The 19,443-nt window shown below is 40.9% G+C and overlaps 1 long non-coding RNA gene across 1 annotated transcript in view; it reads left to right on the top strand.

Annotated features, from left to right (window-relative positions):
* The window catches only part of LOC115564078 (uncharacterized), a 113,734-nt gene that overhangs the window by 42,620 nt on the left and 51,671 nt on the right, over positions 1-19,443 (top strand). The window contains exon 3 of the long non-coding RNA XR_016196464.1: positions 16,424-16,506. This is a non-coding gene — a long non-coding RNA (uncharacterized LOC115564078). The remainder of the gene's footprint in view (positions 1-16,423; positions 16,507-19,443) is intronic.

The following is a 19,443-nucleotide window of genomic DNA, read 5'->3' as shown; positions in this document are numbered from 1 at the left end:
GTAGAAGCGCAAACCGTCTGCCGATTCGCTACAATTTCAGTCATGAATACATGTATGCATGTATGTATGTGCATAAATATATATTTATATATTTGAGTATGTACATTTATTTGATTTTATTTACTCTTTTCAATATTTACTAAGCACGGCGCGTGCTTGGGTTTTGAATGAGGCAAATTATGCCTAAATATTGTCGAGTGTAGTTCTATATAAATACATATATTTCTTTACACATATGTATGTACATGTATGAATATGTATAGGTCTGTATATGTCTATGAATAAAGACCTAGTCATCGTATAGAGTGGTATGCCGCATACTCGGTTTCATGGTGTTATCTAATAATAATGCCCTATATGAGCTTACGGTAAGGCTTAAGCGAGATATGAATTGGATTTGAGTTATTAGCAATTAAGATTAGGAATTTGTAAAAGAATTTACATATATGTAGTTGTATATAGTGATTTTAAAAATGTCAACATGGAACTAAATATATTATTAATAAAAAAAAATCAATAATAATATTATATGTACATTTAAAAAATATTTACTTTCAATCAAGAGTGCGTAAAGCTCTTTATAATTAAAATAAGATATAAATAAATATGCTATATCAGTTAAGAAATATATTAAATAATGTAAAATTAAGTCTTGAATTTGAATAAAATATATTTACTTTATATATTTTTCTTTAAATGCCCCTATACTCTTCTCTATAAAATGTCTCTCCTTAAGATCTGTTTACTCTTTTTAAAAAATAAATATTTTTAGTTTTCTGCTATCAGTAAGGAGTTGAGTGAACGCAATTGCTTGTGCAAACTTGCGTAGAATACAAATATACATATGTATGTATATTGAAGTTCTATTTGCCGACGAGCGAACATTGATTTTGTGTGTTTCGATGTTTTTGCATATTTTGATATCGCACAGTATAACACAGCTGCATTTCTCAAACACTGGAATTGATAATAAATAAAAAATGAGTAGGAAATTCTTAGAAATGTGTCGGCGTTCTATAAATACTTGAAGGCACATTCCGGCATACCTTTTATCGTCCTAGGCATGATCTCACGCATATCTCGCTCCCGCTCTCTCTCTCTCTCTCTCTCTCTCTCTCTCTCTCTCTCTCTGTCGGTGGAAATGGTTTCTCTGATTTGTGTCTCAGTGGTTAGGGGCACTCCTTTTTCCATTCAAAAACTAAACCGAAAATAAAATCATTCATTGAATGGTTTCTTCTTCCTAGAAGTGCTGGCCACTTAGTTTCCACCGCCTCAGTCAGTGTCACCATCACTGAGCGCGAATCGGCCTCCGTTGCGTAGAGTGCACAGTGCACGGTGCACAGTGTCTCGCGGCCACTTCAAACTCGGACAAAAGTTGCCCGAACAATAGTTATGGTAACCCCGAAAAATTATGCTCGAACAAAAGTGTTAAATGTAACATTGGTAAGATTTCTGTTTGGAAAATATGAATTACAAGGTGTCCAAGAAGGGCATTCATAGCTCTGCCCTGGCTCAAGCCTCCGCTGTGCCGCGCTGTCGATGTCCTCGAGACTGAAGAGTTACCTGCCGCGCCCTGCACGCCTTTCAATTATGTAAGCGGTGCCGTCTCTATGGTCGTCATTGTCACAGGTTGCCCCTAACTCGGTTCTATAATTATTTTTTTGGTCTACTGTAAAAAATCAACGTTGTTTTTTTTTCGAGTAGGTGTTAAACAAACGGCAGCTCGCACTGCAACTGTGCAAAATTCTCAACAAGCTGGCAATATTCAAAGATGAAAGGCATTTCTCAATGGACTTGCGGCACAAAGGCATCCTGGGAGCTTCCCGAGAAGGGGGTATATTGTTAAGCAAGTATCAAGTACGCTGCTGCTTGGCCTCGATAAATGGGGATTATCTATGGACTCTTCGGAAAAAATTTGCCTGGGTTTTTGCAAGCCTTGAAAAGGCTATAAAATTTTGTATATTCTTATACTAATCTTTAGTTTTCCGATCTTACTTTGAGTGCTTACATCAAATTTTTATATATCATGTGTTTTTATAGGACAAAATATGCTTGGTATATTAAATATAAAGATAGATTATAGCTTAAGAAAGTATTAGATATATTTATTTATTATATATGACATTCCTTTGGTTCTCCATCTCTTTCCCTCTATGATCTCAGCTTTATATACGATAATAAATAATTTGATCAATAGATTGAATCGCATTCATAAAATAGTTCTCATTCTTGATTCCAAGGTACAAATTTAATCTATAGAATGTATATTCTCATAAGTTAAAGAAAAAACCTCTATTTTGATCTTTGCCAAGTGAAACAAAAATCCGAAAATATTTATAACTTACGACCATCATAGAGCGTATCTCAATAGCTCCTCTCTTCTTACAATCTCCTATATATGAAATTGCATTCAGTGCGACGCAGTTCACCTGTGCTTGACTCGAACAAAGGGCATTTAAAAACCAATTCCATACAATTAATAACAATAAAATGACGCTAAAATTGCAACAACACAACGCCCCTCCCACACGAGATGCCGTCTTAATAGACAACAACAAAAGGACATAAAGGATCGCATTGTTTATGCCGCATTCACTTGCTCTAGAATGAAGGCGACTGTATTCAAAGTAACGCGTATATCTCATTGAAAACTGTCACATACAGACTCCAGACTAGGGATATGTTGGGAGAGAATTGGCAACAATGGGCGAGCGCACTCGACTCCTCCTCGGCTGCACGTGTGTCAAACAATTGCAATTGTGTCATGTAGTACACGAAACGAGGTCCTGCTGTAGCGTCCTGCTCGCCTTTGGCACTGACCGCTGTCCGGCCTTTAAAGGAATCAGCGATGTGTGTACGTTGCCAGAACGTGATTTCCTTGTCTTACAAGAAGAATCCCTTCTTCTGCTTCTTCGTTTTATTTCTCTTATTTTTTGTTGGTAGTTTTTAACTGAAAAGTTGGCGCATTGTTTGGCCAGTTCATTATTGGGCCACTCGCCTCAGTTTAGTTGTTTTTTGGACGGGTTTAAGCTATTGTTCGCCGGGCAGCGCTTGTCCCGGCACGTACGCGGCATTGCTCGGTTAGCCATGACTACGTTTGCCGCCAAAAAAAAGAGAAAGAGAAAGAGATACAGAGAAAAACTTTGCCTTCGGCTATAAGCTTTGGCTGCGGTCGACTGCCTTTTTCAATTGCTTCGAGCCAGACCATTAAACTAATTTATCACCAATATATAGCGCAAGATCTAAGACGGGACAAGGGCGGCGAACCCTTTGGTTTGTGGGAAACCAGCCTAGGACTCCTAGACCTGACTGTGCGCGAGTGTGCGAGTGTGTGTGTGTGTGTGTGTGTGTGTGTGTGTGTGTGTGTCTATTTACCATAATGAAAACATTTTCAAATATTTTATGCAAAGTTGTTGCAGCCTTGACATGACCTTAGCTCAACCTCAGTCGCGCTACCCCGCGGTGCCTTTGCCAAGGATGCGCAAGATATCCTGTATGGGAATTGCAGGATACAGCATATTTATTGTACGTACGTATTTATGCATATGGCATATGCCAAATACCGGTTCGTAATTTAGCCAGCTGAACTAGTTTCCCCCCTCAGTGTGCTCTTTGCTGTGCTTTGGGCCCTCTGTCATTATGTAGATTTCGTGTTAGGTAAGTGTCATTCGTTATTATTGCCCCATCTTTCAAATGAGAACTGCCAAATGCTGTTGTTGTCGCTGTTGTAGTAGTAGTTAGTGCCCTAGCTGACGCTCTCGCCCTCAGCTGACTGGCTGGCTGGCTGGCTGGCTGGCTAGCTCATCAACTATAGATTTTCTCACACAGGATGTCTGCGCTGGCCATAAAAACCTCGGAAAGCACAATGCGAGCAAACCATCCGATAAAGATCCAAACGAAATGTAACAAAAGCAACAAATTGTGTTGTGAAAAATCAAAGGCAATAGCCAAAAATATATATGTATATATATATGCAGTCCATTTGCCAAGCATCCTTGTTGTTGCTTGTTTGCACTGACTTGTTTGACTGTCTAAGCCGCAGGTACAAGAAATGATTAACTTCAATGCCGTTGAAGATTCCACACCGCAATTAGGACTCGGCCCAATAAAAAGCAAACTAGTGCAAGCAACCCCAGGCCAGTAGAGAGGCAGCGATTCGAACCCTGTTAATGGCACAGAATTGCGTCGTCACAGGTTCAACTAAAGATCAACCGATCACAAGATCCTGCGCTGAATCAAACCCAAATGCACTTAGCCATTACGAGTTTCCCTCTCATGAGTGTGTGTGTGTGGGGGGAAGGCAGCATTATATTTTAACATCAAACAAATAAAGGTCAAAATACAAACTATCCGACTTCGGTAAAAAGTGGAATGGAGAAAAAAAAAGTTAGTGGTAAAAACGCAGCTCAGCTGAGAAGGCAGCCACAAAAGGAGCGCGTGATCTGTTGCAAGATTTCTGTGTAAATGGCATAAAAAAATGAAATGAAATGAAAAAAATGAAGCAGATCCGAGTCGAGCTGCAGCGCAGGCGACAAGCCGTGGGAGCCGGCATAGTTGCTGCTGCCGTTAATGGCGCAGTTCTGGCCAAGACGACCTCGTCCTCGTCTCGTCTCGTCTGTAGGACAATTAACACAACAACAATTTGGAGTCACATCCTTGGGAATGTCGAGCAGGGCCTACTTTTTTATGAATTGTTCATAATTTTCTCTCTCTCAGTCGCAGTCTGAGTCTCTGCTTTTTGTGGACAAAAGGCTGGCTCAAAGGCAAGCCGACGCAATCACAATCAGCTGATTTGTAGAGCAGCAGCGCGAAGGGGGGGATTAATTATGTTGACAGGTTGCTGCAATTGAAGTGCGTTCTGGTTTAGTTCTAGGCTTAATGAATGGACAAGTTAACACTTGTCAATACACTGACAGAAAATAGAAGCAATATAGAATCAAGACTAAAAAGGAATAAAAATTGGTATTTTCCGAAAGTTTTATTACATTTTTAGTTACATGGATTAATAACTAAATATAATAATCAAATATTAGATATTATATATATGAAAAAAATTCCCTATATTTTTGTTATCTTTTCTCATTGTGTAGTAATTCGTATTAACTTGACATTGTGTCCTCTGGTTTAGGGTTTGACGTTTCCAGGTAATTATTGCATAGCTGGGAAATTGGTTTACAAAGGCCGCCAGAGCCTGGCTATTGATGGGGCACGTACACAATTAAATGGGCAGGGGCTGGGAAAAGTCAAGCATTGCATAAAATTGATTTCGTCTTGTTGAGAGTAAATATTTTGTTCGCATAGGAAATGATTTGCAAATAAAATATGAAAAGAAAACTGATTTTGCAAACACAAATATTTTCGCTAGAAATTTATAAATATTTCCGCCATAAAATGAAATCAAGTCCAATGCGATTCCCCAGCGAGCGCCGAGCATGCATTTGTGAATGAAAAGTGTTTGGTAACTGTGCAACAAAATGTGGCTGAATGGGCCGCAATGGCTCAAAGCAAGGCCCAGCTGGCGACGGTTGCGATTTGTATGTCGCCTCAGGTGACAAATTGCAAGGCTTGGCCAACAGGTTGCACTAACTGTTAACCAAGGCCTGCCTTTTCAGCTTCTACATGCCATTTATTTCAGTTTCAGTTTGTTGTTGTTGCTTCTTCTTCTTGTGCTTCTTCTTCTGTTGGCCGCACAGGCACGCAGTTGCCGTGAATGACGCGGCAGGTTTTGTGACCCGGGCAAAATGTGTCATTTCGCACCTCCATAAAATGCAGTCGCTGTCGGCCATTCTGGCTGAGGTGTTGTGTAATGCCTCGTCTGGGCTAACCAATTGTCCAGCCCCCTCGACGACCTTCGCCCGGCCAGGCCTTGTCTAATGTGCGATTTCCTTGGCAGAGCTGCATTTGCATGCCTCGCATTTTCACACATGTTCGAAAAGCCAAGATAAAGGGTCAAGGCAATTGCCACAGGAGTTGCGCCTCATAAAGGATTCGCTCTTCCAAATATTTACATAGCACAACGGTTTTTGGCGCGCAAAAATCAGTGCTGCAACGTGTGCAACGTGTTGCATGCCACTTCCTGTGTGCGTGTCTCGGCACTGCACTCGCTGCCATTATTGGGCAGATCCTTCCTGTCGGCATGTCACGTGTTCTTCAGGTGCCACCCACGTTATGCAACCCAGAACAATAACAATAAAAACAACATCGAACACGAAAAAAAAGAAAGCCGAAAGAAAAAAACACTTGGCCTAATAAAGTTGTAGGCGAGGCCGCAAATTCCTTCTCACGCCTGCACTCCTCATGGCTGTGGGTTTTGTTTTCACAATTTTCTTATTTAACAATAAGCAGGGTATAAAAAAGTGAAGTATGCACGACTAATGGGTGCCCTATGCTTGTGTGTAATGCAGCAAATAGAGGTTTGGCAATGTTCTTCATTAGATTCATAGATGTGAAATTGGCAGGATACAAATTCTCTAGATATTTAATACATATAAACTATTTTTTTATACAGAATATATTTTATATAGTTTACGATTAAATGTGAGCACTAAATAATAAATAAAAAATAAATATACCTCAAAATAAATATACCATCACTCTATATAATTCAACATTTCCGTTCATCAGCTCAACATTTACAGGGTATAGAACTAGCGCGGCTATTTCGCTTTTATAGCCCATACACATATTGTGTGCGTATTTCATTCATAACCTGAGCTCATTCAGCGAACGGAATTCATTGGAAGCGCTGTTCTCTTGGAATGTATGTACGTATAGACTATGTGAATGCTTTCATTGTGCGCCAACAATGCGTCCGAGGCAGGATAATAAGGACACAACTAGCAAAATCTATACAAGCACTTGATGCGGCACAATGCGCCAGGCAAATTTAAAGGACATTCGACCAGCAAATTCTCACGTTCATTTCGCTCGCTCTCGCTCCCTCTCGCTTCCTCTCGCTCTGTATCTTTCTCAGTTTCTGCCTCATTTGGGTGCATGTCTGATATATATATATATATGTATTTTTTTTGCGGCATTTCTCATTGGTTTTTTAATGTTGGCTAAGGCCCGGCTTAAACCTCAAGTGACCGAGGGCTTGATGAGCTCACATTTGCGAAAAGGAGAAGCGGATGCGCCGCCACTCGGGTGTTCCTTCATCAACGACATCATCATCTGACGATCATCCGGATATAGTTCAATAAGGTTTTTTTTTTCCTTTTCGCAACCGTCAGTCGGTGTTTCTCTTCTTTTTTATTTTGTGCAATTTTCATGGAATTTTCAACACATAATCGAGAGATAATGCTGTTGATTATCTCAGGAATTTCTATTCAACTTTTTTCCGTTGTTATCCTTGTTACTCCTGTTGGGTAAAGTGGCGCTGTCGTTGTCCTTCGCCGATGTGGCTTCCGTTTCATATTTCCTTCAAGCGCTGTGTGCGGCCGGACAAAACTGACAATCTTCGCCTCTGAGTCCGGTTTCAATTTTTGGGTCATGTGAATTGCGGCAGTTTGCTTGGAGTTTTGTCTTTCAGCAATTTGACGGTTAGTGGAGCAAAAAGTCGTTAGATCACATTTGGTAAACACTGTGAGAAAGTGCGAAATGCGAAACGGGATTCCACGGGGTTGTAGTTGGTATTGTAACTTGTTTTGTATTATGGAATTTGTGAATTTGATCAATAATGATGTAGATAATGAAGTTCCATGTTGCTAGGCAAAGAAAGGAAGGAAAAAGTATATAATACTAGAGAAAATAGGTATTTCTTAATTCTCAATTGGACATAGTTGGGTCTGTGCCTCGCGCTTTAAACATATCCATATGAAAAACCCTGAAATATTCACTTTTGTGTCTCTCAAAAGCATTGCATATAACGGTGTTAGTCCGGCAAAAGATTTGATCATCATTTATTTGAATATAATCTCAAGTTTGTTGACATTCCGAAGCTTCACAACTTTTCGTTGACAAAAGAAGAAATGTAATTAGATTTCATATCAGTGTAGGCACTTTTGCTGTCAAACTTCTGTCTTTATTCCCAGCAACAACCCCAAGCAGGAGGAACTGGAGAAAAATCAACCCGCATGACAATTCGCAGTCTCTGGCTAAAGTCTGGTCAGAAGTTTTGTAGTTATGCATATAAAGCTATGTAAATTATGAAGCCGATAAGCATGTTTTAGTATTACCAGATGAATGAGATAGCATGAGGGAGACTGCAAGAGAGAAAAACAGATTCTGCGACTGTGTCTCATTGCGTGTCACTGTTGATGAAGATGAATGATGTAATAATTCCATCATAAAAATGCTTGCTCAGCCAACAATTCAGAGGTAAACTAAACTGACAGGCTGTCCAGCCCCGTGTGCCAAAGGGTTGTAACGCCCCCCTTCACCACTCTCCCTCTCTCTCTCTCACTCAATGCACTGCTTTAGGGCTGTAGCTTTCCTTGTAGGAAACTTAAAGCTATGCTAGATGTGGACTTCTAGCCAGCAGCTGCTCAACGGCTGCTGCTGCTGCCGCTGATTTACAACAAGTTTTTACATTTGCCACAGTGCAACTGCGGTACATTTTCTCGGTTTCAGAGAACTGGTTTCGGTCAAATCTAAAAGCCGAGATCCATTTACATTTATCGTACTTAGGGACGTACACTTTTCTTTTATTTTAATTTAATTTTTTTCCAAATGCCAGCTTTGCCACTGATTTTGATTGCCTTCGAATTTGAGTAGAACTTAGAGAGGAGCGAAGGAAAATCCATTAACACGCTCAGTCAAGCAAAATCCATCATAAAGGTAAATCTTTGTTTACCTTGACCCTGCTGCCTCCAAATACACGCACACAAACACACACACACACACACACACTGATACATACACAGACAGTCATGCATAAACATGCTGTCCGGTATCGATTCGTGCATCCTTTTGCTTGGATACTTGTTTTTATGTCTTCTTCTTGCTGTCATGTGTTGCCCTCGGCTCACCTTTCGATTTTTTTACAACTTTGTTTTCAACATCGATGCATTTTTAATACCCTAGAGCGATTGTAAATGCTGAATGGGTCAAATGGGCTGCGGATGATATTGGTGATTTATTTGGTTATATGTGATAAGAATAAGGAATATATATATTCAATATATGTTTGATTGGTTTAGGGTTGACTGATAGTCCTTACGACCAAAAATGACATCAATGATGATACTTTTGAATATACGAAATATGTATAGGTTCGATTTACGATTCGATATTATATAATTTAAGATCGAAAAGTACCTATTCATATGAAGTTAAAACTCAATGATCACTTGTATCTCATAATATCTATATTTTACATAATAACTGGTCCCAGGAGAAACTCAACTTGAAAGAGTTACATCACCCACTCTGAATGTCATTCTACTCTCTCTATTTATCTGCTCATCTCTCTCTGTTTCTCCCTCACTGTTAAGACTCAATTCCAAAAAGGTAATGGGCAACTGCTAGTCGTGCACTATTAATAAAGTAACTCTCGTTTGTTTTGATTGTGTGTTTCTTTGCTGTTGTTGTTGTAAAGTCAAATTGTCGAATTGTAAAGATCAGTCACCTTTAGCTGCCTAGGCCGATCGCCGCCGTATCCCATAGATACATAAACATTTACATTGCTGTTGCTAGTGTTGTTGTTGTTACTCCCTTTGTTATTGCTGTTGCTGTTGCTGTTGCTGCGACTGCCCATTGGCTCGTACCCCTTTATTATGCCAGGCATGTCGCGGTGCTCCGCCGTTTGTACTCGTATCCGTTCGCCTCATCTACTAGTATTTTTACTGTGTAATCACGCTTAAGCCGTGCCTCAGTCGCAGCTGCAGTCAGCGTCGCTGTCGACGCTCGCTCTATGCTCTAGCTGCACGCTTATTTATTTGTTTGCTGGCTCCAAACTGGTACTGGGCATCCATTGGTCTAGCTCTTGGGTCTTCGTCTTGGGTATCAGCCAGCAAAAGTACAGTCCTCAGTCCTCAGTCCTCGTTCAGTTCTGTTTTTCCTGATTTTTCTCCAAGTTGTTGCATCGAAAAGGGGCAACCCTTTGTGTGTGTGTGTGTGTGGTACGTGTGGCTTGCGATGCAGCCAACTGGTTTGTCTAGTACAAGTATCTCCACCTCATTTTATTGCCTTTGTCCCCTTCTGCCTCCCCACACACCGTCTTCTCTTTGCCGCAGTGCTTCTTCTATTTCTTAGAATGCTGTTTTCCTTCTTGTCGTATCTGGCGTCGATCAAGCCTCTCGCAAGTTTATTTACCTCGCCACAGGTTTGTTTACTTTCATTGTCCAAGGAGTCACAGCAGAAGAAAAGAAGAAGAAACCATCAGAAAATATAATAAGAAAAACATTTCATAAGCCGATTTGCTGTCGCATAGACGGAAGGAAGTTCTACGATGCGATGATGCGTTGAAAATAATAAACAGTTCGTATGGTCAATGAAAAGTCAATATAGGAAGTAAGGCTTAATTGTGGAACTATTTGAAATGCAGGTAGTGAAATTGTTAATTCATCTATTTTAATATGCTAATGCAAGCAGAATGAAATATTTATGGAAAATTATACGAAATGAGATATAGTAAACGTAAGCAGAATGAAATATTTATGGAAAGCTATACGAAAGGAGATGTAGTAAACGTTTAAGTAAGGTTGTGTTAGACCTAGGCCATGGGAAATAGAAAAAAAGATCAATTAGGATGTGAAAATATTAAGCAGAATTATATAATATTATTATCGAATCAAATCTAATCATGTAATTAAAATAAATAAGGTTGAAATATTAAAAAGAAAATTGATATTGTATAGCAAAGCTAGTACCAATCCATCTGATATACGGCTTATAGAGAATTTCAAAAATATAATAAGCAATTAAAATATCATAGCAGCTGCCGTCAAAGATGTAATAACTATATTTGCAGATAGTCTAGCCCATCCTCAAATTAGAAACTCAACTGTCTCGGCCCACACAAAAAAGTCTAAAACGTAGTAATTTAGCTGTTGCATTTTATGGCTAATTGATTTTAATCTGACCGCCACGACGGTGGCCAAAAATCAGCACACAAATCCGTATACATTACGGAAAAGGGCACAGCCTCTCCAGAGAAATGGAGATATATCGCGATAAGGCCAAGACATTTTGCGCATCATCATTATCGGAAGGGCTCTTCTATCTATATATACATGTAACTGCCGAACTGCTCGGAACAAATAATAATTATTGCAAACTCAGATTAGTTTCGCCCGAATAAAAGTCGACCCAAAAAACATCAATGGATGGAAAAAACTAAGTAAACTTCTATCTCTCTCTCTCTTTGTCTCTCACTCTGACTACCTCTCCTCTGCATGGTAGCTATCTGTCGTCTTGTATCTTTGGCTTTGATATATGCTTCAGTGCATCGGACTGTCAACAAAGGAACCTGCCGGGATTTCTAACGGTCATCAGTCAGCTGACTGCTTGAGATACATTTGTATCTGTAACTGTGCGTCCACTTGAGGTGCAGTCGAGCGCAAGATAGCATCAGCTCGAATTTGTTTTTAGAATTCCATGTGTATTAGTTATCTAGGGTAGCACACGCATACAGTCACACACCCACACACACACATAGGCACACAGGACTAGAAAGGATACTATTTTTGGCGCTCTTTTTTTTTCCCGGGTTGTTTATAGTAAATTCTACTGTGAAAGGATATTTGTGCGGCCTTTGGTAAAAGGATTTTCGTTCGGAACTGTTCATTTTGCGCGCCACAACCAAAGCCAATAACTCTATGTGTGTGTATGTGTGTGTGTGTGTAGAGTTGTGTGTGGTGCGCATTTCGTAGTTGGTATCTTAAACTCACAATCATGACCGCTGGCCGGCTCAAAGGTCGGCTTAAGACTTTCAAGAATTGCCATGGCATGTGGGTGTACGTGGTGCTGAAACAATATTACACACAGCCACACCCACACACACACACACACACACAAACATTCGCATACATACTCTGACAATGCTTGCTTTATATTCATTAAGGATGTGCAACAAAACAATATGCAAGTTAGTTATTCCTCGCTAAACAAAAGCCCTAAAACTATGCAGAGCTCTAGCAATATTTTCAAGTTAAAGTAGGCTTATCCTTGCAGCGTTTCTCATCTTTCTTACTCGATTCCTTTCTTCGGCTCAAGCCATTGTTAATTGATTAACCGAACTGCAACTTTGGCTGTTCAGTTAGCCGGCACAGCTGCCTCGATAATACATATCTGCATATTAGATCTGGGTAACTAGAACCCAGTACTGAACCTGACCACACAAGTCCTCTGGCCGCTGACCTGTGCCTTGTGTCCATTCATTTGGAAGCCTAAATGTGCGAAATGCTTTTGTGCACATATGAGATGATCTCGTTTTTGTTGAGCGAAAGAGTAGAGCTCACACATGTGCGTCTGCATAGATACAATATAGATAGATCTAGCATCTGCACTTATTTTTTGCTCTTCTATTTGGTTTCCCATTGATCCATGCCATTGAGCAATATGTCGTCAAACAGTTTGCCGCCCTAAGCCTTCAGCTATGCAAATTATGCACAAATTGTTCAACTTCCTGGAAAACAGATCAAGTTCGTTCAATATATGTATGTAAACACATTTTTTTTTTGCACAAGTGTTACAGATTCATGCGCAGTGCGTACTGAACGGAAGTTTTTATGTTTTTCCCTGGAAATGCCGCCTTGGCTCTTAACAGTAGCTGACTTACGTAATGTTTGTATTAGAGGTTTTTGATTTCAGTTTTATTGTTTTTCTTTTTGTTTTTGGGTTTTTTTGTACTTGTTTCTTCTTCTTGAGCTACGCGCGGCCTATTTGTAGCGTTGTCTAATGGCTTTTCACACTCGTCTGCTAAAATGCAAAGAGCCGAACTCTGCATAGCTTAAGTCTGAATTGAATGTAAATGATTTTCGTCTTATTTACATGTAGAGTTAGGATCTGAATGCCTTTTGTATAAGCAATAGTTTTATATTGTCTTAGCATTGGAGGTGTTCTTAAAAGGAATTCAGAAGATTTTCAACTAACCTTGTTTGATATATGAGTTAGTGAATACACTGGAAGAGAGTCCTTTTGATGAGTTTTAATTATTTTTAACACTGTTCAAGGGTACTTGAAATGGTGGGAATAGAGATGGATAGAGCTTGATGATTTTGACTTAAGTAACATCAGTTCTAAATCGGGTCTAACATATATCTTAGATTATATATTCAACTCGAGAATTTTATATATATTACAAGATGTTATTTAACTATAAATTTCTAATACAAGTTACAGAATATATTCTTTGTACACTTCAAAGTTCCGTTCTCCATTATAGGGCTGACCACAAATAGGTTTCGAGCAAAGAAATCGGCACATTTGAGCACATTGTTAAATTCTGTGTGTTGCCCACAAACAGTACTTCAAAGGATCTTAGCCTATCTGTTGCAAAGGAATTCGCAAACTCATGTGAGCATGCTAATTGCCATTTGCAGAGTCTCAAAAAAATGAGTTGTAAATGAGCAAAAAAGTCTGTGCAAAGGGCGGCAAGTCGAGAGAGCCGTAGGGCGTCCGGTCCACTAGGAGGTTCCACAAATCATTGCCCAGTTGCCAAGGCTGTGCAGATCGTTTTGCAAGTATGCAAAAACTAGAGAATCCCATCATTAATTACCCTTTTTGGGCAGCAGTCGGGACTTGAAACAGACCGACACGTGCATTGTAATGATCATATCATCGGGAAGAAAGAGAAGGGTCCTGCGGAACTTATGAGCATAGCGGTAACTAATCGATTTTTGTTTTGGCATTGGAGCAGTAGCAATACTCGTAGATTGTGCGTATTACAAATCTGTAGATCAAAATCAAATATTTTATGCACACGCCTCGAAAGGAACCACAACCAACGAGCCGTGAAATTTGTTGGATATCCCAGTGCTAATGCATAAATCCAATAGTTATGAAAAAGCAATTATGTGGAGAGATGAATACGTATCCCTACGGATGAGTGAGGCAACTGGTTGAATGACCTCCAAAGTGATTGACCGCTTGGCCGTGAGAAACTTGAATGCAACCCTTCATTAGATCGGTTTTGAAGAGGTTACATAAAAATTAGATGATTGCATTTTATATTGGGTCTGTCATTAAGAGTGACTGTTTGTATTGCTCTAGAGATCGGCGGGAGGACCCTTCGCTCAAGTTTTGTTATGGAGCGCCTTGCTCAGCAATTTTCCGTTAAAAAATCAAAACATATAATTTTCCCCTTGGTGAGACAACCTACACTGCGACAGAGACGGAACGAGTAGAGGTATATAATGGAAGAGAACAGGTAAAGACGAATCTGGGCACAGAGGAAAATCCAATACATACAGGTACATAGGCGATGCAGGGGTAGGCCGTACAATAGAACCTGTTTGCAGGGGAAAAGTCCAACTGGAATTTAGACCCATAAGAAAACGAGTCGAGATTTCCTGCAGAGAAATGGAAAATAAACAAGTTGCGAAGGCGAAGGCGAAGGTGAAGGTGAAGAAGGCGAGAGCGCAGAGCACACAATACATGGAAATTGATAAATGGCTAGACAAACAGGTTGAGGCACAGGTACAATCCGTGCACATGGAGCGGGTGCGGCTGCGGGGGCGGGGGCCTAACTCTCTGACGGTAGCCCTTAAGCCACAACTGAAGCGCGGCCTGCACGTGGACGCTGTTAAGGATCGGTCTGTGATGCTGATTGTGATGAAGCCTTTTCATGTCTATGCACACTTGGAGACGTCGCTGTAACGACTTCTCTTGTATGCACTATTCGAATGAATACAGAAAAGGAATAAAAAACGAGTTAAGAGTGCCTGCGGTTTAATGGGGGTTTGGCTTTTTCACAGATTACCAAATTATGTGCCCATTCTTTGGCCCCGAACAATGGAAAACTAAAAGGAAAATGTGTGATGTGGCTCCAATAGTGCGCAGTGCCTTGGAAAATCAATGCCCCCAAATGCGTTTATCGAAAGTCAGACGGCAGACAAAGAGTTTTACGGTATTAGGGGTAAGCCTATGAAAAGTGATTCTAACTTTTGATACCAAATGAACATTAGAAATGCATGAAAGGCTGGTCAACTGATGGACTTTGAAATTTAATGAATAATTTGAGTACCTGATGCATATACTTAATGGAAATTAAGAACTGATCTGATATGAGGGAATGAGAGCTAGCCTATGTCAACTAACTTTATTTACTTATGTGTAGTTAAGTCAAGATGCAGGATATAGTAAGACAACAGAAACTACGACAGTATGTATTAAATATATATCATTTGAATAATACAAGCTTCAGGTATTGTATACTATATAGATATTCTTCTAGAGTATGTCAAAAAGTACAGAATTAAAGCCGTACACATAATCCAACATGAATTTTGATTATATGTATATCAATAGACCACACATCTAATCACATCAATACAAAATGTACTGAAAAATCAGAGACTCAAGAAATTCGTATGCCTGCAGGGTATCTGCTAGACCAACACTTGCCTACATCACTCAGTATTTGCTTTGGCCACAATTGAAAAGGATTTCAGCTAACATAAACTGAGGATTGCAACACATGTTGTCTGCTTTTGGCTTTGGATTATATGAGCTGCAATTTAGCAGTCGACATAAACAAGAGAGAAAACCCTAAAGATCGATCCTTTGGCAGCCAAAATGATGTTTGAATAAAAAAACAAAAAATAATTCAGTTGCTGTCGCTGTTCGTGTCGCGACTGCAGCCAAACAATAACAAGTTGCTAATGAACGGGCAGCGAATGTAGTCAGGGAATAGACTCGTCGGCGTTATTTGAGATTTTATCAAAACAAAACGACAGTGAGGACAACAACTGGTAGCATCGATTGCCCTGCACTTGGTCCTGAAGGTCCTTGTTTATGACAATGTTTTTATTATTGGGCGCTGCGCTAGTTTGGTGCACCAAATGTCCTGTAATTCGAGACTTGAGGTTCGAGGTACGAGAGATGCGCGGCACGATCTCTTGAAGTGGTCAACCCGTCAGGGGCATAATCATCGATCGATATATTTTGTTGACCATATGTCCTCGTTTGATTTACATAGCTCGAACCTGAGCCCAAAAACTCAACCAGAACATGCTTTGCATGTGGTATTGATTGAGCAATTCAAGTGTAGCCGCAGTCCCCTTCTCTCTCACTCTTTCGTTTCCTCTCTTTCTCTGTGTGTGTGTGTGTGTGCAGTGATTTGGAAGCTGTCAGCAAGGTTGCTCCAATTTCATGGGCGATTTGCCCAAGTGCATTCTAATTAATAATGGTTCGACTGAAACTCGTTAGCCACTAAATTTGACAACAACAGCTGTTGTCCAGTTCGCTTAAATTTCATTAAGGTCGTTTTTATTGGACCATTAACGGTTCTTTATTCATGTTTGTTTCTTAATCTCAATTCCAGGTATCACATGTGCTTGACGAGAGGAATGTGTGTCCAGTTGAGCAGCAAAGTCAAGCGAAGAAGGCAATGAAGGCAAAAACGAGGTGAGTTAGTTTTTGATATTATAAATTTTAAGAAATATTACAAATTTGTATTTAAGTGGTATATAGTCTATATCTATATCCAAAAGTTATGCTAAAAGTTAAACCGTTATATTGTAATCCTATATATGAGGTCTGTCGAAACTGTAAATTGCCTTTTTGGGCTCACATTTCGGGAATTCGCAGAGCCCTCATGCATGCTCGAAAATTGAATTGCGAAACTTTCGGGGAATCGTTTGCCTTGAGGGACCACAAATTTGGCGTATCCCATTGCACGCCAGCATTAGCTAATGTTGTCTGCGGCAAGGCCCATTAATGCGCTCTCTGGAGAGCCGGGCAGCCTTGAAAAGATCATTAGCCGGAATAAGATCGTAAAAAGACATGACACGCGAAAAAAAAGGGCAAGTGCCGCCCCTTGACCAGCACTCGGACAGCCATGAAATTGCGAGCGAGCCGCTCGAGTCGATTGCAGATCGGAGATCACAAATCGAAAGACCTCCCGGGAAATCGATGCATTATACGAAATTGCCAAACAATTGCAAAAGACAAAAGATGAGGCCACAGTTTTATAGGCACATCCAAGCATTCAGCAAGGCAAATAGTGCGCAATCATGGCGACCCAGCCGAAAATATATATCATAAATGTACACACACGGAGTCGGGCACAAAGACAGGTTGAAGTTGCGGTTAGGTGTTTGAGGTTTTGCCGCGCATCGAAGGGACTTTTTTGTTGTGTGGTCATACGGAATTCCAGGAAGCTAAGTACAAATGAGTTGGCGGCCAGGATTGAGCGAAAATATTGTGAGAAATAACAAAAGTAATCAAATATGTATATGAAACAATTGAGAATCAACCGAGAGTCCTTCGGCCGGGCATATATTATTTTTTCATTCTATTATTTGGTCAGACAATGCACTGAAGTCTGTTTGTGCTGCCGGCGAGACCTTTGCCTCTTCAAGTGTTTAGCGGCGTGAAGGAGTTACAAAACGATTATGATTTTGCCACCACACAAGTCGAGGACGCAGCTATCCGTTCATATATCTAGGCATACATACATATGCATATACATATACATATATGTATGTGTGTAGGTATCGCTTGTAGGTGCCTCGCGCAGTTTTATGCAAAGTTCTGACGTGTCAAATTGTCAGCATGCGCTCCTTTGAGCCGGGCAAGCGATTTCGCACGGTTAGGCTCAGTGCGCCTGGCCCACGCAGCGTGCTCCTTCCTGCGCAGCGCTGTTGTGTCCTGGCGCAGCCCAGACATTCGTCCGCTCATTAAGCGTTGTCCGGGCTGGCGCCTATCCCGTGGCGCGTCTGCCTTTCAGTTTGGTGGCTTTGGCAATTAACTGCAGCGCTTTGTTCAGCGCGCGAGCGTACGTTCGCTCAGTATATGCAGGACACGCAGGACACGCACTGTGACACTCTGCTGCGCACTCGGCGTATTTTTCACTCCTTTGCAGCAAATCTAATCGCAAAACGTTTCGTGCTGCTTAATTGCGCAGCTCAGCCAAAAAAAAAAAATGAAAATGGAAAAAGTAAGAGAAAGGTGCACTTGACCCAAGCAGGACACGTAGGACATGCAGTTCATCCAGCATATGGTGTGGAATTGAGCCCAGCTCCAGTTTGGCCAGGACATGTGCTGGACAAACGGCTCCCGTCTGGCACGCCCACTCGAGCCTCGGGCGTCGCATAATAGACAATAAATATTTTATTGATTTTCGGTCAATAAATCGGCAACAGGACGAAAGTTGGCATCGCTGGTCCCATTTTGCGGGCAGCCCAAAAGGACCTGCGGCAGGTACTGCTCGCTCGTCGGCCGTCCGTGCACTTGAACTAATTGACAAACTGAAAGGTGAGAGATTGCATTTGGGCGATAAGACAAACTGATTTTGTTTTCCTCTTTAGCTCGGCATTTTTTGCCATTGTCCTTTGGAAATTTATTGCCCTTTGTGCCTTTTGTGCGCCGAGTTTCCCACTGCTCGAACCAAAACAAAGTGCCAGCCTGACAGCCTACCGACAAGGACTATTAATTTGATTTTATGTGCACTTGCCGTACGCTTCAGTTTTTATTACAGATCAATATTTTTGCGCTCGTCCTGTTAAATGGCAACGGCCCCTACTTCGTGGGAAGCCACACAGCGCGATCCCACGGCAGGGCCAAGGGACTCGCTCGCCCTTCAAACTCGGCTCATCATTTATAATTTTGTCTTGACGCCAGCGCTGGGCAATTGCCAAAGCGTTCGACCTACATAAATTGCATCGGGTGGCAACGCTTCTGTCCCCCCCTCTCTCTCTCTCGCTCTGGCTGCTCTGCAACTTCAGCTCGTGTCATTCGATAGCTTGGCCAACTTTTAATGTGCACATGTTGCACTTTATGGCCCTCGAGCATAATCGTACTTGGGTTACATTGCGGCTGCTACGTGCCTCACGGCCTGAATCCTGCCAAGTGCTCATTGATGTGAGCTTCCTGCGCTACAAAATGCATTTAATGTGGGAATATTGTGCTGAACATGAGTTTAATATTCATACCGATGGCTGTGTGTGGAGTGAACGACGTTTCGGTAAAATTTTACTTATATACCAAATACTTTGCTAGACTTTTCTCAGGACTATTTAAACTAGTTGGAGATATTCATAGTGAATTTATTCTATTCTCTACTTAAGCTATTCCCATTTTAGGTTAGTCCAAAAAACTTGTTCTACATCTGGCCTAAACGTATTTCGAATTTCGCATGCATATGGCATTTTTATTATAAACTAAACTATTAACTGCTTCTGAGAGCTGTTTCAAGTGGGCCATTCCACACCCCACACACTGCAGCACTTTGAGTACTGAAATCGCCCGCCCATGGTGCAGAATGTGAAATTTCCCGCCAGCTAAAAAGAAGGAAACGCAAAACAAAACAAATGCAAACTAAAGAGGCCATATATGAAGTGG

The sequence above is a fragment of the Drosophila navojoa genome, chromosome 2 (assembly GCF_054131105.1).
Source record: "Drosophila navojoa isolate 15081-1374.11 chromosome 2, UAZ_NAV_1.0, whole genome shotgun sequence".
NCBI classification, from domain to species: domain Eukaryota; kingdom Metazoa; phylum Arthropoda; class Insecta; order Diptera; family Drosophilidae; genus Drosophila; species Drosophila navojoa.
The sequence above is the reverse complement of the archived record's forward strand: the minus strand, read 5'-3'. Positions and strand labels throughout refer to the sequence as shown.